Source organism: Tachyglossus aculeatus (assembly GCF_015852505.1).
Source record: "Tachyglossus aculeatus isolate mTacAcu1 chromosome 12 unlocalized genomic scaffold, mTacAcu1.pri SUPER_6_unloc_2, whole genome shotgun sequence".
Classification (NCBI taxonomy): domain Eukaryota; kingdom Metazoa; phylum Chordata; class Mammalia; order Monotremata; family Tachyglossidae; genus Tachyglossus; species Tachyglossus aculeatus.
In genome coordinates this window covers 3,992,005-4,015,765 of record NW_024044829.1, presented here as the reverse complement: position 1 = coordinate 4,015,765, position 23,761 = coordinate 3,992,005, and the positions used below count along the sequence as shown (strand labels likewise).

At 44.3% G+C, this 23,761-nt stretch overlaps 1 pseudogene; it reads left to right on the top strand.

Annotated features, from left to right (window-relative positions):
- The first annotated feature begins 1,110 nt into the window (after positions 1-1,110).
- The window catches only part of LOC119921243, a 44,900-nt pseudogene continuing 22,249 nt past the window's right edge, over positions 1,111-23,761 (top strand).

Genomic DNA, 23,761 nt, shown 5'->3' with positions numbered 1-23,761 from the left:
ATTTGTTGAGCCCGTCTCTATCTGATGCACTATACAGCCAAGCTAGAGCCCATGCCCAGAAATGTGACCTCACCCTACACCTGAGGGAGGAGGACCTAGAAGGGAAGTCAGTATCTTTCCCTGCCCACCACTCATTCTACACATATTCCATTCAACTAGCGCCCCCAGTCTGCCTGACAACTTCAGCTAATGTTCCACATGGCTCCTACTAGAAGCCAGGGACAAGCCTCTTACCTCAGAATTGAAAGTTGGGACCTCCACCACACCTGCCCTCTGTTGGTCACTGAGGTCATAAAAGCCTTGGTCAGGATGAATGGATGCACCTTATAGCCTTAGATCTTTAAAAAATCCCACAAGATTTGGACTGGACAAGCCACTGTGAAGCTGTTCTAAGCCTGGCCAGGGCCCCATATCCAGTACTAGTGGAACATGTCCTTGGAAGATGATGAGTTTAAAGTAGGGGCAGCCCAACAAAAGGGGACAATTACGGTAGACAACCTCTCTGCCTTTTTCATGGCATTTTTTAAGGGCTTACGTCATGTCAAACATTATTCTAAGCACGGGGGTAGATACAGGCCACTTAGGTCAGACAGATTCCTTGTCTCTCATGGAGCTCACAGTCTAAGTAAGAGGGAAAGCAGGTAGTGAATCCACATTTTACAGTTGAGGAAACTGAGGTACAGAGAAGTCAAGTGACTGCCCAACGTCACCCAGCAAGCAATGGGCAGATTCAGGATTAGAACTCGAGACCTCCGACTCCAAGGCCTATGCTCTTTCCGTGAGGGCACACAGCTTACCTACTTCCCCTGTTCAACTCTATGGGCAATAGGTAAGTTTGAAGCTTTCAGTGAGGCAAGAGTCCACACACAAGAGAGATCACAGGGGAAACTGTGGTAGGAGCAAGAGTCCATGCACAAGAGAGATCACAGGGGAAACTGGGGGTCTGGGAAACTGTAAAAATGAGGAGGTGGAGATTGGAGTTTCTAGCTCTAGTTCCGGTGTCCCGGGGGAGAGGATTCTTTTGAGTCTCTTTTCTCTCTTTCCTTCCCCACACTGAATGCCATTTGTCACAGAGGTGGAACTAGAATTCCCCCCATCATCACCAACTTAACAGAACAAGATGTCCTGATGTTGCCGCCTCCCCTGACTCATTCCAGTGACTCCTACTTCTTAAGGAAAATTAACACCATCAGGTCTGAGATCCCCATCCCCCTGCTCTCAACCCTCTCCACTACTCTCTCATCCTTCCCAGCAGTACCTGCAGATGAGATCTCCCTCCTCTCAAATGCTACTCTATCCACCTGTGCTTCAGACGCCATTCCCTCTCATCTTATGAAATCTCTCGCCCCTTCCCTCATCCCCTCCTTAACTTCCATTTTCAACCGCTCACTCTCCACTGGTTCCTTCCCCTCTGCCTTCAGACATGCCCACGTTGCCCCCTTCCTAATAAAACCCTCTCTGGACCCAACTGCCCCTATAGTTATCACCCTATCTCCCTCCTACCCTTCCTTTCCAAACTCCTAGAATGAGTCGTCTACACCTGCTGCCTCGAATTTCTCAACGCCCACTCTCTCCTCAACCCCCTCCAATCTGGCCTCCGTCCCCTATGCTCCACCAAAACTGCTCTCTCACAGATCACCAGTGACCTCCTCCTTGTCAGATCCAATGGCTCCTACTCTATCCTAATCCTCCTCGACCTCTCAGCTGCCTTCGACACTGTGGACCGGCCCCTTCTCCTCCACACGCTATCTAATCTTGGTTTCACAGACTACTTCCTCTCCTGGTTCTCCTCTTATCCCTCTGGCCATTCATTCTCAGTCTGCTTAGTGGGCTCCTTCCCCCCACCCCGGTCCCATCCCCTTACTGTAGGGGTTCCTCAAGGGTCAGTTCTTGGTCCCCTTCTGTTCTTCTCTATCTATACTCATAGATAGAGTATAGATACTTGGTGAATTCATTCACTCCCACGGCTTCAACTATCATCTCTACGCTGATGACACCCAAATCGGCATCTGCACCCCTGTTCTCTCTCCCTCTCTCGAGGCTCGTATCTCCTCCTGCCTTCAGGACATCTCCATCTGGATGTCTGCCCACCATCTAATACTCAATATGTCCAAGAATGAACTCCTTATATTCCCTCCCAAACTTCCCATTCCTCTCCGTGACTTTCTTATCCATCCCGTCTCTCAAGCCCGAAATTTTGGTTTCATCCTCGACTCCCTCTTTCATTCACCCCACACATCCAATACATCACGAAAACCTGCCGGTCTCACATCCATAACATCGCCAAGATATTCCCTTTCCTCTCCAACCAAACCACTACCTTGTTTGTTCAATCTCTGTTCCTATCCCGACAGTATTGCTGCATCAGCCTTTTCTCTGATATCCCATCCTCCTGTCTCTCCCTGATTCAGTCTATACTTCATTCTGCTGCCCGGATTGTCTTTTTACAGAAACCCGCCGGGAATGTCACTCCCCACCTCGAAAATATCCAGTGGTTGGTTGCCTGTCAACCTACGAATCAACCAAAAACTCCTCAATCTCGGCTTCAAGGCTCTCCATCACTTTGTCCCCTCCTACCTCACTTCCCATTTCTCCTTCTACAGCCAAGCCCGCACCCTCCTCTCTTCTGCCACTCACTTCCTCACTGTGCCGCGTTCACATCTGTCCCGCCGTCGACCCCCGGCCCATGTCCTTCCCCTGGCCTGGAATGCCCTCCCTCCATACATCTGCCAAACTAGCTCTCTTCCTCCCTTCAAAGCCCGACTGAGAGCTCACCTCCTCCAGGAGGCCTTCGCAGACTGAACACCCTTTTTTCTCTCTTCCTCCCCTCCCCACCTCCGCCCCCTGCCCTACCTCCTTCCCCTCCCCACAGCACTTGTATATATTTGTATAAATATAGAAACAGCGTGGCTCAGTGGAAAGAGCACGGGCCTTGGAGTCAGAGGTCATGGGTTCGAATCCTAGCTCTACCACATGTCAGCTGCATGACTTTGGGCAAGTCCCTGAACTTCTCTGTGCCTCAGTTACCTCATCTCTAAAATGGGGATTAGGACTGTGAGGTGGGACAACCTGATCACACTGTTACCTCCCAAGCACATAGAACAGTGCTTTGCACATAGTAAGTGCTTCATAAATGCTACTATTATAATTACTATTTATTACTCTATTTTACTTGTACATATTTACTACTCTATTAATTTTATTAAAGACGTGCATATAGCTATAATTCTATTTACTCTGACAGTTTTGACACCTGTCTACATGTTTTGTTTTATCTGTCTCCCCCTTCTAGCCTGTGAGCCCATTGTTGGGTAGGGACCCTCTCTACATGTTACCGACTTGTACTTTCCAAGGCTTAGTACAGTGCTCTGCACGTAGTAAGCGCTCAATAAATATGACTGTATGAACGAATGACTCATTCCAGAGCCTTTTTTGGTACCTTGTGACCAGCCCCAACTCTACAGGGCTCCCTCTATTGTTCTGGGATGAGTTAGGAAGCCCTGAGAAGACTTTCAGGCCTCCAGTTGACCCTGTCTCTGGGTTGTCTGAAATGAAACTCTTAGTGGTCTTTTGGCTTAATCTTTCTTGTCCAATTCCTTGTACTAAAAATCTGAGAGTCCATCTCTGGATATATGCCTAGTGAACTTTACTGACCCCCTCCAGATTTGAAAGGGCACCAGGGTTTTCCTGACCCCAGAGGCCAAAAATATGGAGGTCTTGTGTGACGACTTTCTGTTTATATCTCTCAGGCTGAAGACATTGTTAAATGTCAGGTGGTTGTGGTAAGAAACCATTTTTTTTCGCTTTCACCCCTGCTCCCATCTATCTCTATCTCCTTGGGTTGCTCATCCCTAAGTTCTCTTCCCTCCCCTTTATCTCTTTCTTCCCTCCCCTCCAGCTCCAAGACCCCAGTTATCCTCTCCTTTTGCCTTTCCTCCAGTCAATCAGAGGGATTTATTGAGTTCTTACTACGTGAGAACACCGTACTAAGCGTTTGGGAGAGTAGAATATAACAGAGTTGGTAGCCATGTTCCCTGCCCACAATGAGTTTACAGTATGAAACAGAATGTTTCTTGCCCTTTCTTCCCCTTCCTGCCTCTGTCGTTGTTTCAGCACCTCCTTGTGTGTGCTTTTCTCCGGAGATGGTCTGTGGAAAAAGTGGAAAGTGTGAGAAAGCAGGTAGGAGACGAGACACTTTTGACTCAAACCAAACATTTACCATTCGTTTTAAGAGACTGCCTTTTTTTTATGGGGGAATGAGAGGTGCAGGAAAGAGAAGAGAAAGAAGACTTGAATCTATTCTGAAGGAGGGGTTAGAGATAGAGGTGACCAACGCTTTCACATAGGTGCCTCTGCCACCCAGATTATACAGAAATGGCCCAAGACGGGTCTTGCAAATATATTTCGAGTATTGTGCTTCTGTTCTTGTCACAGCCTCGGTTGAAGCGATTAGTGCATTATTTGTGTTGGCTGGGCCTGGGTCTTTCTAACCGTTACCCATTACTTTGAAAACCCTGGAGATGGTCAGTTATTAACCTGGGTAGAACCTGGATAGAGTGCCTCATGGTCCCAGGGCTGCCGTGCCTATAAGGATTTCAACAGAGACACTTTAGAGGACGGAGCCTTTCTGCCTAGGGAGAATGTTTTCATAGTCAATGGCATTTACTGAGCGCATATTATGTGGAGAGCACTGTACTAAACGCTTGAGAGAATACAACGTCACAGTAAACAGAAACGTTCCCTGCCCACAATGAGCTTACAGTTTGGAAGTCTCTTCTCTAATAGATGATTCCTCCAAAGAAGAGGTCCATTTTGATGGCAGCTCAGCAACCCATCCACACACCCAGGATCACCTAGCAGGACTCAGGTTTCCACTGCATCTCCATCCTGAAAGTGACCCAGAACTGTCTTCCCAGTGGAATGGTTTCGCCTAGAATTAGAGGCAAAGAAGGCCTCTTGCCTGAGCTTACAGTTTGGAAGTCTCTTCTCCAGTAGATGATTCCTCCAAAGAGGAGGTCCATTTTGATGGCAGCTCAGCAACCCATCCACACACCCACGATCACCTAGCAGGACTCAGGGTTCCACTGCATCTCCATCCTGAAAGTGACCCAGAATTGTCTTCCCATTGGAATGGTTTCCCCTAGAATTAGAGGCAAAGACTCTGCCTCTTGCACCCTCCTGGCTTTTTGTAATCGATTTGCTAAGCGCTGATTGTGTGCCAGGCACTGTAGTAAGTGCTGGGGAAGTTACAAGATAATCAGGTTAGACACAGTCTATGTCCCACAAGGAACTCACGGCCGTAATCTCCATTTAAACCAATGAGGTAACTGAGGCTCAGAGCAGTGACTTGTCCAGGGTCACACAGCAGAGAAATGGAAGAGCTGAGGTTAGGACCGAGATACTCTGACGCCCAAGACTGTGCTCAATCTGGTAGGCCATGCTGTTTCTGAGCCATTCCAAGTCTGCAAATAGATTAGCTGATGATACCAGCCTGGGCCAGTAGTTCATCCCACCTCCACAGAGTTTCACGGTGTCAGTTGGGGTAATTAGTTCTCACCCGACTCTCAATTATGTAGACTACTCTGTCAATAGGATAAGACTTTGCACCAGGAGAGGCATTCTCCATCATTGAGTAAGGCTGTGAAGTATAATAAATAAATAAAATAATAATGACATTTATTAAGCACTTATTACTTGCAAACCACTGTTCTAAGTGCTGGGGAGGTTACAAGGTGATCAGGTTGTCTCACGTGGGGCTCACAGTCTTAATCCTCATTTTACAGATGAGGTAACTGAGGCACAGAGAAGTTAAGTGACTTGCCCAAGGTTGCACAGCTGACAAGCAGCAGAGCCGGGATTAGAACACATGACCTCTGACTCCAAAGCCCGGGCTCTTTCCACTGAGCCACGCTGCTTCTGATGGGAAGCCTCAATGCCTTGGTCATCACCTCCAGATAGAGCCACAGCGTCAATCAATCAATCAATCAATCAATCAATCATATTTATTGAGCGCTTACTGTGTGCAGAGCACTGTACTAAGCGCTTGGGAAGTACAAGCTGGCAACATATAGAGACAGTCCCTACCCAACAGTGGGGTCACAGTCTAGAAGGGGGAGACAGAGAACAAAACCAAACATACTAACAAAATAAAATAAATAGAATAGATAAGTACAAGTAAAATAAATATATAGAGTAATAAATATGTACAAACATATATGCATATGTACAGGCTCTGTGGGGAAGGGAAGGAGGTAAGATGCGGGGGATGGAGAGGGGGACGAGGGGGAGAGGAAGGAAGGGGCTCAGTCTGGGAAGGCCTCCTGGAGGAGGTGAGCTCTCAGTAGGGCCTTGAAGGGAGGAAGAGAGCTAGCTTGGAGGATGTGCAGAGGGAGGGCATTCCAGGCCCGGGGGAGGACGTGGGCCGGGGGTCAATGGTGGGACAGGAAGGCTGAGTAGGTGCAAATGAGGTTGTCGTTAATGTAAACTTGGTAAATGTAAAACAAGGGCCTTTTTCCCGGGATGGCGGGTGAGAGAGTCAGTCAGGACCGGACCGGGAAGGGGGGTTGGGGGGCACTATAAGGAAGGTCGCTTAAGTGGTGGGGGGGTGGAAGCAGGGGGCGCTCTATGGCGGCGCTCGGAGGAGAGGAGCCTTCCGGAAGCAGCGAGGGCCACGCGGTGTGATGGCGGGTGGGCCTCTCGGGAACAGAGTCCCGGGCGTCTATGGCGGGCCTCTCTGGCGCTCTGAGGAGAGGATACTTCCGGGAGCAGTGGGGTCCATGCGGTGTGATGGCGGGCGGGCCTCTCGGGAACGGAGTCCCGGGCGTCTATGGGGGCCCTCTGAGGAGGGAATCATTCCTGGAGCAGCAGGGGCCACGCGGTGTGATGGCGGGCGGGCGGGCCTCTCAGGAACGTATTCCCGGGCATCTATGGCGGCGCGCTCTGAGGAGAGGATCCTTCCAGGAACAGCAAGGCCGCACAGTGTGATGGCGGGCCTCTCGGGAACGGAGTCCCGGGCATCTGTGGTGGCGCTCTGAGGAGAGCGCTTTGGGACTACCTTCTTTACTGTATGTTTTCAGGAAGCACAGGATCATGACGTAGGAACATGACAAGGTTTAATAGACAGATCAACCCATGGTTGCTAGCTACAAAGAAATCGAGGGTGTGGGTATCCGTGCAGGCAAGGTTCAGCAAAGGGTTCAAATCACACAGGAAATTACTGATGATGTTGGAGCCACAGAAGGGTAAATTGACCATGAAGAAAATCTGGATGGTCGCATGCACCAGGCTTCCTGTCCAGACAGCCTCCACCAGCACACCACACATATGCCAGTTCATGATGGTCATGTAATGCAGTGGCTTACATATCACCATGCAACGGTCACAGATCATCACTGTAAGGAGAGTTATTTCGGGCCTGCCATAAAAAAGCCCTCCCTCCGCACATGTGCCAAGCTAGCCCCCTTCCTCCCTTCAAAGCCCTACTGAGAACTCACCTCCTCCAGGAGGCCTTCCCAGACTGAGTCCCCTCCTTCCTCTCCCCCTCCCCATCCCACACCCTACCTCCTTCCCCTGCCCACAGCACCTGTATATGTGTTTGTACAGTTTTATTACTCTATTTATTTTACTTGTACATATTTACCATTCTATTTATTTTGTAAATGATTTGCATATAGCTTTACTTCTATTTATTCTGATGACTTGACACCTGCCCACATGTTTTGTTTTGCTGTCTGTCTCCACCTTCTAGACTGTGAGCCCGTTGTTGGGTAGGGACCATCTCTATATGTTGCCAACTTGTACTTCCCAAGCGCTTAGTACAGGGCTCTGCACACAGTAAGCGCTCAATCAATACGATTGAGTGAATGAATGAATGAAAATGCTCTCCAAAGACCTGAGTCATACAGCCTTTGAAATAGATGATTTTCTTCTCACAGAGAGAGTCACTGATCAGTTTAGGTGTGTTGACAGAAGAATAGCAGGCATCGCTAAATGACAAATAGGCCAGAAAGAAATACATGGGGAAGTCCAGAGTCTTACTGGCAGTTATGATTACCACAGTGATTAGATTTCCCACCATGGCGATGTTGTAGATGATTAAAAAGACAACAGAGTTGACTTTCTGAATCCTTGGATTCGGTTTAAGTCCCAATAGAATGAATTCTGTCACATTGTCTTTATTACCCATGAACTCAGGGTAGGAGATGAGGGCAGGGGTGAGAGCTGCAGATTCTGTATAGAGAATGATGATCCACGTTAGTTTTGCTTTGAAATGATCAAGTAACAGAACTCAAAGCACCAAATCTCTATCATCTTGTCAATTTTCTCCAAACCCCAGGGCGGGATGGGAAAATATTTATTGCACTCAATTCACCCAGTGGGAAATTGAAGCAAATCAGGTTAACTTAACTTCTCAAATCCAAAGAGCAATTACTCTCCACCTGTTCAAAGATTTATTGAAGGTACATTTCCTTTAAGGGGGTCTTCCCTGACTAATTCCCCCTTTTCTCTTCTCCCACACCCTTCAGCATCATCCTGACTTGCTCCCTGTTTTCATCCCCCTGCCTCGCAGCCCCACTGCACTTACATACATTTCTGCAATTTATTTATTTATATTAATATCTGTCTCCCTATCTGTAGACTGTAGGTTCACTATTGCTATATCGTACTGTCCCAAGTGCTTAGTACAGTGCTCATTACACAGTAAGTACTCAGTAAATGTGATTGAATGAATGAATGAACTTGCCAGATATGTCTTACATGGTCAGTGGTGGAACTGGGAACATAGTCAATATCTTCAGCGCCTTTTCGATGAAGTCATCCCTGGAGTACACTCTGTTTGATTTCCATGCCCTTTTCAATAGACAAGAAACTCAGTAATTCTGACTATTCCAGTCTCATAAATGCCAACTGATAATCGCGTTCACATTCCCCCTAGGAGAAAAGTGCATTGGATTGATGGTTCAGGACCTTCTAAAATCCTACTGGGCAGAGGATAATGAACCAACTATTTAGCAGACAAGAAATCTCTAACCTTTTGTATACCCCTGATGCTCTTCTGAGATTATTTCACCTCATGTCAGCTTTAGGTTTCTTCCTCCTTCTTATGGGACCAATTTTCATTTATTTTCCAAAGAAAGAAGAAAAGGTGTTCTGCAAAGGAAACAGATTGTAAGTAACCCAGGAATTTCACATGGAAACATAAAACACACCATAAACTCAGAATGTAATGTAAACTAGCAGTCTCTCTTTCCATTGATGAGTGATAATTGCTAGTGGCTCAGTGGAAAGATCACGGGCTTTGGAGTCAGGGGTCATAGGTTCGAATCCCAGCTCTGCCAATTGTCACCTGTGTGACTTTGGGCAAGTCACTTAACTTCTCTGTGCCTCAGTTCCCTCATTTGTAAAATGGGGATTAAGACTGTGAGCCCCCTGAGGGACAACCTGATCTCCTTGTATCCTCCCTTAGCGCTTAGAACAGTGCTTTACACATAGTAAGCGCTTAATAAATGCCATTATTATTATTTATTTATTGCCTCTCCAACTTTTACTGGTGGCAGGACCAAGCTTAAAGTCTTTGTTATAATATTTAATGCGTGGGTATTGGTACAAACAAAGCATTGGAAGGTGGTATCCAAACTTTCAAAAACTATCAAGCTCTGAGAAAAGACCTGAATAGTGGTTGTGGCCAGGAAATGTATCCGCTTATTGTTAAACTGTACTCTCCCAAGTGGTTAGTACAGTGTTTTTAACACAGTAAGGGCTCAATAAATTATATTTATTAATTGATAGTCCTTTTTTAAAGGTATTTGTTAAGTACTCATGATGTGCCAGCACTTACTAAGTGATGGGGTAGATACAAGTTGATCAGGCTGGACTCAGGCCCTGTTCCACATAGGGCTCTTTGTCTTAATATGCATTTTACAGGTGAGGTAATTCGGTCACAGAGAAGTTAAATGTCTTGTCCAAGGTTCCACAGCAGACAAGTGTTGCAGCTACGATTAGAACCCCGGTCCTTCTGATTCTCAGCTCCTGCTCTAGCCAAGAGGCTACGCTGCTTCCTAGGTTTTTGGTGGCAAATGCACAGCAGCCCTGTTGAAAGAAGGAAACACAGACAGGTCTCAATGTGGAAAGTGAGTAGATAAGAATGGATTTAGGAAGCTATCAACATTGTATTCTCAGCAAAGATACACCACCAAGATTAATAATAGCAATAATAATAGTTGTATTTGTTAAGCACTTATTCTGTGCTAGACAACACACTAAGCGCTGGGGTGGATACAAGCAAATCAGGTTGGACAAAGTCCATGTCCAATACGAGGCTCACAGTCAAACACTCATTTTACAGATTAGCTAACTGAGGCCCAGAGAAGCGAAGTGATTTGCCCAAAGCCACACAGCAGACAAGTGGCAGAGTTACCTTAGAACTCAGGTCCTTTGACTCTCAATCCCATACTCTTTCCACTAGGCAATACATCTCCCAGTTGCAATATGTTTATAAAAGAATCATTTCAAGACAATATCAAGTGAATGTAAGTATAGACCTAGAAAGATACTTGGATGTTTTTGTGAGCTGTAGGAAGATAATCTATTTGCATACATCACCAAAAATATTAAAGAGTAAGGATGAAAATTTGCATTTTTGAAAGTGAATGCAAAGTAAAAATCAGCAGGGCTGGAAAGATGTGTTGATGTTGAAAAGGTCTGAAGAATTGGGGGCTTTATCCTATCTCTCTGCTTACCTCTTCACATGATAAATTTCTTTACAGATTAAAGGCAAAATATGCCTTTAAAGCTGAAAAGTCAGATTATCTAGCCACAAAGTCAGCAGTCAGTAATTCATTTTAATAAATCTTCTCAGGGAAATGCATTTAGTGGTAGAAATTCTCATCCTGTTCACCGAACCTCTTTGCTCATTAAGGAGACAGGACAATGAATAGACTAGGGAGGACATTCTGAACTTCCCTTTTTCAAATCTATAGCCATAAAAAAGGAAAAAATTGGAGTTAATAGCTCTCCCTCCACCCCCACTCTCAAATTGCTCTTACACAGATATTTCTTTGGGTTACAGAATGACATTTAAAGTTGCCTCTACAGGAGTGTTGGGGATCTATTGTAATACCTAAGACTCTAAGTCTCTGTATAATTTCTTATGTCCCTTTCTGATAAGGTATTTATGCCAAAAGCAGTGGTTAAGCCTTACATGAATTTGACTAGTTCTTTGGGAAAATACCTGTGTCCTTGACTAATTGGTTCTTTTCATTACAAGCCTTGTCTTCTAACAGGTTCTTGACTACATCCTTGAAAGTGGCAGCGATTATTATGCAGACTCTGACGTCAGCTCCCATCGCGGGGAGCAGTGAGAGGGCTCAGCACCCTGTGGATATGTGTTGAACATCACAACCTACAAGGTTGCATCATTTGAATGGACTTTCCCTGATACCAAGTCTATTCTGTGAATTCAGAGAGGATTTCTGCAGTCCCCCAATGAATTTATCACCTTCCATGTGAGCCTAACTGGGGTTCAGGCTCTGAAAAGACTCCTGGGGTTAAAAACACCAGGAATGTGAATTCCTACTGTGGACAAAACACCTGCCAGCAGTTCATTCAACACTGAAGTGCACAAAAGAGTTTCATTGCCTGGTGCACCTCCCTTTAGAGTTTTTCCTAGAATAGAGGGCCTTCCTATCTCCTCCATTCTGAATGGCAGGGCCATATCAGGTGATTCATAGCTGTTTCTGGGAAGTCCCCCAAGTGTTCTCTCTCTTTCTAGAAATTCCCAGCAATGGGGAGCCTCTATCTGCAGGCTAGACCGGGAAAGAGAGGCAACCGACAGACCACCTGGATAGATAATAATGATTATTATGCTATTTGTTAAGCTCTTATACTGTGTCAGACACAGTAGTAAATCCTGGGGTGGATAGAAGCAAATCGGATTTAACACAGTCCCTTGTCCCACCTAGGGTTCACCCAAATGTTTGGCCTTTTAGTTGTCACTACAGTGAATCTTAATCTTTTTTGCAATACTTCTTGTCTCTTATGCTATCATTTTAGCTTCACTGAAATCTCTAAGCTCTGAGGGGAGATGCAAAGCTCTCTCCACTTGTGCTACCCATACCAGTGTATCTTTTTTTTGTACATTTTATCTTTGTGTGTGTGACCTACATCCACCCTGCCCATCGATGAGGTGACAGCACTATTTTATTCTATTATAAGCCCCATGCTAAACCCCTAAATCTACATTCCAAGAATCTCAGAAGTGAACAGTTTCACAGAAGAGATACGGTGCAGGGAAGTGACCGGTTATCATCGATAAATGTCTCAGTACCAAATTAATTTGTTGGTATATGGACAAATTTGTTAAAAGAGATTTTCTGTTCATTTTTTTTGAGGAGAAATCTCCCCTCTATTGATCAAGACAATGCTGGACACTGAAATAACTAGATCATGCATGTAGAAAAGCACACTGTAACCCTTCTCTCCCAAGTTTCATGTTCATATTTATGTCAGTCTCCCCATCTAGAATGTAAGCTCATTATGGGCATTGCATTCGCCTGCTAATTCTTTTGTATTACACACTCCCAAGTTCTAAGAACAGTGCTCTGTACATAGTAAGCACTCAATAAATACCATTGTTTGATTTATTGATTGATTGGTAGAGTGAATGGGTGATTCAAGAGTAAAGTCAAGGAAGTCAAATCTTCACCATGTTTGGTAGCTGTCACAAGGGAGTAGGGAAGAACACCTCTCCTGCCCCTAAATCTGGACTGACAGATGCTGATATGCTTTTAAGTCCCTCTACCTCCCTTGGGGAAAAGATTTAGGCTGGGAAATAGATAGGGAGGGTTAGAGCTGTGATGATTTGCTGCAGCTGTCCTTAGATCCCTCAAAATGCCCCATACTTAGCCTTTCACCTCCCTGATTTTTCAGTGTTTCAAGAGGCCTTACTTTGTCCAGCAAGCAGCCAGGACTGTTGGTTTTGAAGTGGTCAATCAATTCTACAAAGTCACCAAGTGCAAACCTCCTATAGAGATGGAGAGGGATAGAAGGAAGAGTTGAGATGTTCTTTCAAGCAAGAGGAGAAGAATCAAACTTTACTTTTAAACTTTGATTTCAAAATTTGCTTACAAATGGGTTTCCAAATTTTAGATCCTGCTGGACATTGTCCCTCTAGTTATTTGTAGCTATCTCCTGATGTTGCCATCAATATCTCAAGAGCCCAATTCTTCCTTCCTGCTGATCCTGGTGCCAGGTCATGCTTGTCAGTTTCTGCACTCACTGCCGAGTCCCAAAAATGTCGTGGTCTCCATGGTATCCTTAGCAGGATACATATGAAATAGTAATAATAATGATAATTTTGATATTTGTTAAGTGCTTACTATGTGCCAGGCCCTGTACTAAGTGCTTGGGCGGATATAGGCATATCGGGTTGGCTGCTATACCTGTCCCATGTGGGGCTCACAATCTCAATCCCCATTTTACAGATGAGGCAACTGAGGCTCAGAGAAATGAAGTGATTTGCCCAAACTACCAGAGCAGACAAGTGATGAACTGCTTTGAAATGATGTTAGCTCTTTGACCAGCAGCAGGTACATGATGGACGAAGAAGAGGATGAGGGGTGGTGCTATTTGCCTAAGAGGTATTTGATTTAATTATTGATGTTCCTGGGCTCCCCTATCTGATTGACCTCCATTTTGTTAAAGGGTGTGGTTTACAACTTTCTAATGAGTTGATGATTCCTTTGGAAGATTTCCCAGTTCTAGAATGCAATCTTAAGCAACCAGGGAGGGCTTCGTTTCTAAACTTGGCCCTGCCAGTTGTCTGCTTTGGACCTTGGACAAGTCACTTCTCTATGTCTCAGTTACCTCATTTATAAAATGGGAATTAGGTCTATGAGCCCCATGTGTCACATGAACCGTATGCAACCTGATTAGCTTGTACTTACCCCAGCACTTATTACAGTGCCTGTATATACTGTGATTTACTTATCTATCCATTTATTTCTTTATGTAGATTAATGTCTGTCTCCCCCTCTGAACTGTGAGTTCACTGTGGGCAAGGAATGTGTCTGTTCATTGTTATATGCTCCCATGGGTTTAGTTTCATATAGTGCTTTACACATAATAAGCACTCAATGAATGAATGAATGAATGCCTGTCATACAGTAAGCACTGAACAAATAACATTAAAAAATAAAACATTAAAAAACAAAGCAAAGAAACAAACTTTTCATCTTCTTTCCTCTTTTGACCAAGACATAGGGGAGCATGTCAACACACTATCCAACCGTGGCTTCACAGACTCTGTCCCCTCCTGGCTCTCCTCTTATCTCTCCGGTCATTCATTCTCAGTCTCTTTTGCAGGCTCCTCCTCCCCCTCCTATCCCCTTACTGTAGGGGTTCCTCAAGGTTCAGTTCTTGGTCACCTTCTGTTCTCGATTTACACTCACTCCCTTGGTGACCTCATTCGCTCCCACAGCTTCAACTATCATCTCTCCGCCGGTGACACCCAGATCTACATCTCTGCCCCTGCTCTCTCTCCCTCCCTCCAGGTTCGCATCTCCTCCTGCCTTCAGGACATCTCCATCTGGATTTCTGCCCGCCACCTAAAACTCAACATGTCCAAGACTGAACTCTTTGTCTTCCCTCTCAAACCCTGTCCTCTCCTTGACTTTTCCATCACTGTTGACGGCACAACCATTCTTCCCGTCTCACAAGCCTGCAACCGTGGTGTCATCCTCGACTGCACTCTCTTGTTCACCCCTCACATCCAAGCTGTCATCAAAACCTGCTGGTGTCACCTCCACAACATTGTCAAGATCCGCCCTTTCCTCTCCATCCAAACCGCTACCCTGCTCGTTCAAAGTCTCATCCTATCCCATCTGGACTACTGTATCAGCCTCCTCTGCAATCTCCCATCCTCTTGTCTCTCCCCACTTCAATCCATACTTCACACCGCTGCCCGGATTGTCTTTGTCCAGAAACGTTCTGGTAATGTTACTCCCCTCCTCAAAAATCTCCAGTGGCTACCAATCAACATACGCATCAGGCAGAAACTTCTCACCCTCGGCTTCAGGGCTCTACATCACCTCACCCCGTCCTACCTCATCTCCCTTCTCTCCTTCTACATCCCAGCCCGCACCCTCCGCTCCTCCACTACTAACCTCCTCACCGTGCCTCGTTCTCACCTGTCCCGCCGTCGACCCCCGGACCACGTCATCCGCCTGGCCTGGAATGCCCTCCCTCCCCACATCCGCAAAAACTATCTCTCTTCCTCCATTCAAGGCCCTACTGAGAGCTCACCTGCTCCAGGAGGCCTTCCTAGACTGAGTCATCTCCATCCCCCCTGCCTTACCTCCTTCCCTTCCCCACAACACCTGTATGTATGTATATATGTTTGTACGTATTTATTACTCTACTTATTTATTTATTTTACTTGTATATATTTATTCTATTTATTTTATTTTGTTAATATGTTTTGTTTTGTTCTCTGTCTCCACCTTCTAGACTGTGAGCCCACTGTTGGGTAGGGACCATCTCTATATGTTGCCAACTTGTACTTCCCAAGCGCTTAGTACAGTGCTCTGCACACAGTAAGTGCTCAATAAATACTATTGAATGAATGAATGGATGAATGACTATGGGATGTGGTGTCCATCAGTTAGTAAATCATGTTTGTCGAGTGCTTACTGTGTGCAGAGTTCTATATTTAGCACATTATCACTGACACATTCCTTTCCCACAGTGAGTGTAAAATCTAAAGTGGGAGACAGACATTAATATAAATAAAATTATTGATGTGTATAAAAGTGCTTTAGAGCTGGGTGTGAGGATGAATAAAGGGAGCAAGTCAAGGGGACATAAAATGGAGTGGAACAGGAAAGGAGGGCTTAGTCAGGGAAGGCAATTTGGAAGAGATGTGATTTCAATGAGACTTCAAAGAAGGAGAGTAGTTGCCTCTTGGCTGTGAGGAGGAAGAGCATTCCAGGCCAGAGGTGAGATGTGGGCGAGAGGTCGAAGGCGAGACAGATGAGATGGAGGTATAGTGAGAACGTTGACATTAGTATTAGGAGAATGAAGTCTTCAGGAAGATTCCAAGTGAGCTGGAGTGTATTGAAAGGCCACTAGAATGGACACCATCTCTACTGCTGACTGATTCCAATTCTTAAGTGGATGTTATCTACCTAGACCTTCAGTGTAGATGAGCTGGCATTTGTGGATAATATTTTCACCCATGCATTCTGTCAGAATGAATGCATTAATTTTGGCTATGTCCATGAAATATTCTTGAAGAAATGTTCTCTGTGGGTGTGAAATATTTCTTCCCCACAAAATGTCGTCACTGGGGGCCAAGGGTTCGTTAGGCTTGGGAATGGAACAGTGAACATCCAGGAATAGGACTCGTGAATCTGGACAGAATTGTCCATCAGAAAGACTCTTGCCAATCAGGCAAGCAGGAAGACAAGGTTGGAGTGCAAGCCCAGCTTTCGCCTGAATTCAAAGAGAAATCTGTTAAAATGAGAAAAAAATAGAGCATTCAGTAAAACCAAGTGGACTTACCATACATAATAAGACCAAATGTTAAATAAACCTGGAATGGATTAGTTTTAGTTGGACTTGTGCTCTCTTCATCTTTGTTTTTGTTTTCTGAACTGATAATTTTTCTTCCTGTTGCCAAGATGTAACACTGGCTATTTTCCTAAGGGAGCATTCTATCTGTCATATTCAACTCTTTTGTCCTCTACATTGTGAGCAGTGAATGTGTCTACAAGCTCTGATATATTTTACTCTACTGAGCACTTAGTACAATGCTCTGCTCAGAGATAGTGTTCAATAAATGCTATTGATTGATTTGGTCTATTGACAACGTTATCAACCTTAAGTTCCCACTGATGCTGTCTCCACATAACAAATGTGTGAGGTCAGAGAAGCAAAAGTCAGGCAAGCAAGTAAGCAATCTGTTTTTCTTGAAATACACGGAAAAATGAGCTGCAAAATTTCCCTCCAAAATTGTCTGAAATATTTTCTCAGCTCTCTTCAAATCACCAGTGTACATTTGGTTGCAAGGTTCTGGTGATTGGCAATTTGACGATGGAGCAGAAATGATTTCTCTTTTGGGATTAAAATCCAGTGAAAATGTGTTTTTCCTTCCCTTCATCTATACTCATTTTTCTCAAGCAAAATTCAGTTTGGCATTATCTTGGGCAAACCTTCCACAAGGGAAACTGGTCATACTCCCATGAGGTTGTTTGAACAGAATGTTATGAGATTCCTGGGTATCTGTAGAATCCAGTTTAACTGTGAGAGGAGAAACAGTGTACCTAAGCTTGCTGTGTGACCTTGGGCAAGTCACTTCAGTTCTCTGTTCCTCTGTTACCTCATCTGTAAAAAGGGGATTAAGATTGTGAGCCCACTGTGGGACATGAATTGTGTAGAACCTGATTAGCATGTATCTACTTTAGCACTTAGTATAGTGCCTGGCACATAGGAAGCACATAACAAATGCAACCAAAAAATGATGCTGAGCTCAGAGTGAAATATGGATAATAATTATTATAGCATTTATTAAGCGCTTAATAATAATAATAATAATAATAATAATAATAATGAAGGTATTTGTTAGGCACTTACTATGTGCAAAGCACTGTTCTAAGCGCTGGCTGATAATTACTTCAATGAATTTTTTTCATCTAATTGAAAGTAATTTTATTCTAACTCTTATTGGCCAATATTTTTCTCTAATGATGATCATGTCTACAGACTGCAAAGTCCATACGAATGTCCATTTCTCCTTTATGTGCTTGTATCAAGGCAGCTAATTGGAAAACCACATATTTAGGTCACCAATAGGCCCCATAAAATGGTGAATAAAATTAGGAATTGATTGACCTAATTTGTCCCAAATCCAAAACCAGTTTTGAAAAGACTCTAGGGAACAGTTATGTGTTTCTATTGGAAATCTCAGACGTATACAGGTGCTCAAAAATGTCTTTTTCACTGCATTTTTATTTGGCAATATAAATATTGCCCATGTTTATACTCTCCAAAGCACTCAGTACAATGCTCTGCACACAGTACACAATCAACCAACCACATTTATTAAGTGTTTACTGTGTGTAGAGTACTGTACTAAGCGCTTGGGAGAGTACAGTATAACAGAGTTTATAGGTATGTTCCCGACCCACAATGAGTTTACAGGCTAGAGGGAGAGATGGATGGTATAAATAAATAATTTATGAATATGTACATAATTGCTATGAGGCTAAGGGAGTGATATAAATCCAAATGCAAAGGCAACACAGAAAGGAGTGGTAGAGGAGGAAATCAGGGCTTATTCAGGAAAATTCTCTTGGAGATGTGCCTTCAACGAGGCTTTGAAGGTGGGGAGAATGATTGTCTGTTCGATATGAAGAGGGAGGGCATCCAGGACAGAGGCAGAATATGGGTCAGAGGTCAGCAATGAGATAGACGAGATCAAGGTACAGTGAGTAGGTTGGCATTAGAGGAATAAAGTGTCTGGGCTGAGTTACAGCAGGGAGTAGCAAGGTAAGGTAGGAGAGGGAAAGGTGATTAAGTTCTTTAAAGCTGATGGTAAGGAGTTTCTGTTTGATGTGGAGGTTCTTGAAGAGTAGGGAATCATGGATTTAGTGGTTTGTAGGAAACTAATCTGGGCAGCAGAATGAAGTATGGATTAGAGTGGGGAGAGTTGGGAGGCAGGGAAGTTAGCAAGGAGGCAAATACAGTGATCAAGGTGGAATAGGATAGTGCTTGGGTTAATGTGGTTGTAGTTTGGATGAAGATGAAAAGGCAGATTTTAGTTATATTGTAAAGGTTGGACTGAAAGGATTTAGTGACAAATTGAATATGTGAGTTGAATGAGAGAGCTGAGTCAAGGAAAACACCAAGGGTATGAGTTTGTGAGGCAGGAAGAATGGTGGCGCCTGGAAGGAAAGGAGTAAACTCCCCAGTATGTTTCTTCTTGTGACTGTCCTTGTTTCTGAAAACAATACTTTCCTCATCTTCAAAGCCCTTCTAAAATCAGGTCTTCTCCATGAAGCTTTTCCTGACTATGACCTCACTTCTCCAATTATCCCTCTCTTCTGCAAAACCTGCACTTGGGTCTTTACCGTTTAAACACATTCATCCCAGCCCCACAGAACTTACGTGGATATCCATCTATCATTTGTTTTAATGTCTGCCACTCCCTCCTGTCTGTGAGCTCCTTGTGGGCAGTGATTAGGTCTACATACACTGGTCAGTTAGTTAATCATATTTACTAAGCATTTACTATGTGCAGAGTACTATACTAAGCGCTTGGGAGAGTACAATATAGCAGTTATAAAAGACACATTCCCTGCTCACAACGAGCTTACAATCTCTATTGTATAGTATTCTCTCAGGCATTTAATACAGCACTCCAGGCATTCAATAAATACCACTGATTGAATGACTGATTGATAATAGTACAAAAAAGAGGATCCAATATCCTTAATTCCAGAAACCCCTTAGTTTGAGAATAAAAATGCAGAGAGATTGTAGTTTTATGGATTATGAACATTTTCAGGAATCTTTGTGGCCATTTGCTTCCTCTCACCAATAGAGCCCATTAACTGCAAGGAAGTCTTATCTCTTATCTCTCCAGCTGTTCATTCTCCATCTCCTATGTGGGCTCTTCCTCCCCCTCCCATCCCTTTACTGTAGGGGTTCCTCAAGGGTCAGTTCTTGGTCCCCTTCTGTTCTCTATCTACACTTACTCCCTTGGTGAACTCATTCACTCTCATGGCTTCAACTATCACCTCTGCACTGATGACACCCAAATCTACATCTCCACCCCTGCTCTCTCTCACGCCCTCCAAACTCGTATCTCCTCCTGCCTTCAGGACATCTCCATCTGGATGTCTGCCCGCCATCTAAAACTCAGTATGTCCAAGACTGAGCTCCTTATCTTTCCTCCCAAACCCTGTCCTCTCCCTGATTTTCCAGTCACTGTAGACGGCACTACCATCCTTCTCATCTCTCAAGCCCACAACCATGCTGTCATCCTTGATTCCGCTGTCTCATTCACCCTGAACATCCAATCTGTCACCAAAACCTGCCGGTCTCACCTCCACAGCAGCGCCAAGATCTTCCCTTTCCTCTCCATCCAAACCGCTACCTTGCTGATTCAATCTCTCACCCTATCCCGACTGGATTACTGCATCAGCCTCCTCTCTGATCTCCCATTCACCTCCACATTTCAGTCTATAATTCTCTCTGCTGCCGGGATTATCTTTGTACAGGAATTCTCTGGACATGTCACTCCCCTCCTCAAAAATCTCCAGTGGTTGTCTGTCAACCTATGAATAAAGAAAAAGCTCCTCACTCTCGGCTTCAGGGCTCTCCATCAACTCGCACCTTCCTACCTCACCTACCTTCTCTCCTTCTACAGCCCAGATGGCACCCTCCACTCCTCTGCCGCTAACCTCCTCACTGTGCCTCGTTTTCACCTGTCCCACCGTTGACCCCTGGCCCATGTACTATGCCTGGCCTGGAATATCTTCCCTCCACACAATCGCCAAACTAGTTCTCTTCCTCCCTTCAAAGCCCTACTGAGAGATCACCTCCTCCAGGAGGCCTTCCCAGACTGAGCTCCCCTTTTCCTCTCCTCCCCTCCTCCCCACCCTGCCCTGCTCCCTTCCCCTCCCCACAGCACTTATCTATATTTGCACTGATGTATTACTCTATTAATTTTACTTGTACATATTTACTACTCTTCATTTTGTTAATGACGTGCATACAGCTGTAATTCTATTTATTCTGACGGTTTTGAGACCTGTCTACATGTTTTGTTTTGTTGTCTGTCTCCCCCTTCTATATTGTGAGCCCACCTTTGCACAGGGACCACCTCTATATGTTGCTGACTCTATTTATTTTGTTAATGATGTGCATATAGCAGAACTTCTATTCATTCTGATGGTTTTGACACCTATCTACATGTTTTGTTTGGTTGTCTGTCTCCTCCTTCTAGACTGTGAGCCCGTGTTGGGTAGGGACCATATCTATGTTGCCGACTTGTACTTCCCAAGCGCTTAGTACAGTGCTCTGCACACAGTAAGCACTCAATAAATATGATTGAATGAATGAATGAGTTTCTGTGGAGTGGAATCACAGAAGCAGGATTGTTTGAAAGAGGACCGTTTAGTTGTCCTAACTTGTGCCACTGGAGGCATTCACAGTGAGGGAAGGGACTAAACTTAACCGAACAGTAAGTACCCCTTGTCTAATAAAAAGAGACAACAGTTATCTAAAGCAAACAATTCACCAAGCCTATTCGTGGCTTAGTGGAAAAAGCACGGGCTTGGAAGTCAGAAGTCATGGGTTCTAATTCCGGCTCCACCACTTGCCAGCCATGTGAGTTTGGGCAAGTTGCTTAATTTCTCTATGCCTCAGTTACCTCATTTGTAAAATGGGGATTAAGACTGTTAGTCCCACGTGGGACATGCTGATTAACTTGTATCTACTGCAGCACTTAGAACAGTGCTTGGCACACAGTAAGTGCTTAACAAATGCCATCATTATTATTATTATTATTTTGATCATCCCTCAGTAAGGCAAAATGGCCTCTGTTGGGCGCTCCAGTTTGCTGTGAAATCCATCAGTCAGTCAGTCACATTTATTGTGCACTTAGTGTGTGCAGAGCACTGCTGATGATTATGATGATGATGATGATATTTGTTTTGCACTTAATTTGTGCCAAGCACTGTTCTAAGCATAGGGGTAGATACAAGGAAATCAGGCTGTCCTATATGGGGATCACAGTCTTCATCCCCATTTTACAGATGTGGGAAATGATGTACAAAGGACTTAAGTGACTTCCCAGGGTCACACAACTGACAAGTTTCGGGGCCGGGATTAGAACTCACAACCTCTAACTTCAAATCTGTGCTCTTTCCACTAGGCAACACTGCTATTCAAGCACTGTATCAAGTGATTTGGAAGATACAACAGAGTTGGTAGACATGTTCCCTGTTCACAGTGAGCTTACAATCAAGAGGAGGTGGCAAACATTAATCATACATAAATAAATTACAAGTAGGTACATAGGTTCTATGGGGCCGAGTGAGGGGTGAATAAAGGGTGAAAATAATAATGATAATAATAATACGTTTGGTATTTGTTAAGTGCTTACTATGTACAAAGCACTGTTCTAAGTGCTGAGGAGGATATGTGGTTATCAGGTTGTCCCATGTGGGGCTCACAATTTTTATCCCCATTTTACAGATGAGGTAACTGAGGCACAGAGAAGTTAAGTGATTCGCCCAGTAACAAGCTGACAAGCAGTAGCTCAGGATTAGAACGCATGAACTCTGACGCCCAAGCCTGGGCTCTTTCCACTGAGCCATGCTTCTTCTCCAAGTGAAATGTTACTAATGGCACTAGCCACGGGGGTTGACAGGATATGAACTAAGTGGAAAGAATACTGGATTCAGCATGTCTGAGCACTTAGTACATAACTCTGCACAGAATACGCACTCAGTAAATACTACTGATTGATTGATTACCCTTGGCTGAAGGTGGGGCATAATTACAAGGCACTTGGCTTGATTTTTCTTTTTGTTGACTGGGACCAAAGTTGTTTAAGAAAGAGAAATATTAGGTAGTAGAAATACATTATCTTGGGTTCATGGAAAAAAATGGTGCTATATAAATTCAATTAATCTTATCTTTTTAGGTAAAACTGTTCTCTGTTGTGCATGCTCACAGGCATGTTCATCACCAACACCAAATCAATCGAAAAAAGGAACAATGTGACCGAATTCAATCTCTTGGGATTTACCCAGAATCCAGAGTGGCAGAAGCTTTTATTTGTTTTGTTCCTAATCATCTACCTGGTAACTCTTTTGGGAAACCTGCTTGTGGTCATAACCGTCAAGGACAGCCAGAATCTCAGCTCCTCTATGTACTACTTCCTCTCATACTAATCTTTCATAGACACCTTCTACTCCTCTTCCACTACTCCCAAAATCATGGCAGACTGCCTGTCTGCCAGGAAAGTCATATCCTATAATGGCTGTATTGTCCAGCTCTTTGTATCACACTTCTTTGGAGGGACAGAGGTCAACTTTCTCATTATGATGGCCTATGACTGTTACATGGACATCTGCAAAGCCCTGCACTATTTGATTATCATAAACCATCACGTGTGTGCCCTACTGGTGAGTGCGACCTGGTTAGTGGACTTCTTTCATCCAATAATTCAGATTCTCATCTTATTCTGGCTGTCATTCTGGGGTTCCAGTGTCATTGATCACTTTCTCTGTGACATATACCCTTTGTTAGAACGCGACTGCACAGACACCTATGTCATGTGTCTGTCGGTGGCTGCCAATGGCGGCCTGATTGCACTATCTGTTTCCTCATGTTGCTCATCTCCAACATGGTCATCTTGAACTCTGTAAAACGTTATAGTTCAAAGGGAAGGCACAACGCCCTCTCCACCTGTGGCTCTCATGACACAGTCGTCATGCTGTTCTTTGTTCCCTGGGTCTTCACCTATATGAGGCCAGTCTTCACCTTCCCAATGGATAAAGGAGTAGCTGTATTCTATGTTTTCATTACTCCCATATTAAACTCCTTGATCTACACTGTGAGAAATGCAGAGGTGAAAAATACCATGAGGAGGTTATGGAGCCAAATAATCAATCAATCAATCAATCAATCGTATTTATTGAGCACTTACTGTGTGTAGAGCACTGTACTAAGCGCTTGGGAAGTACAATTTGGC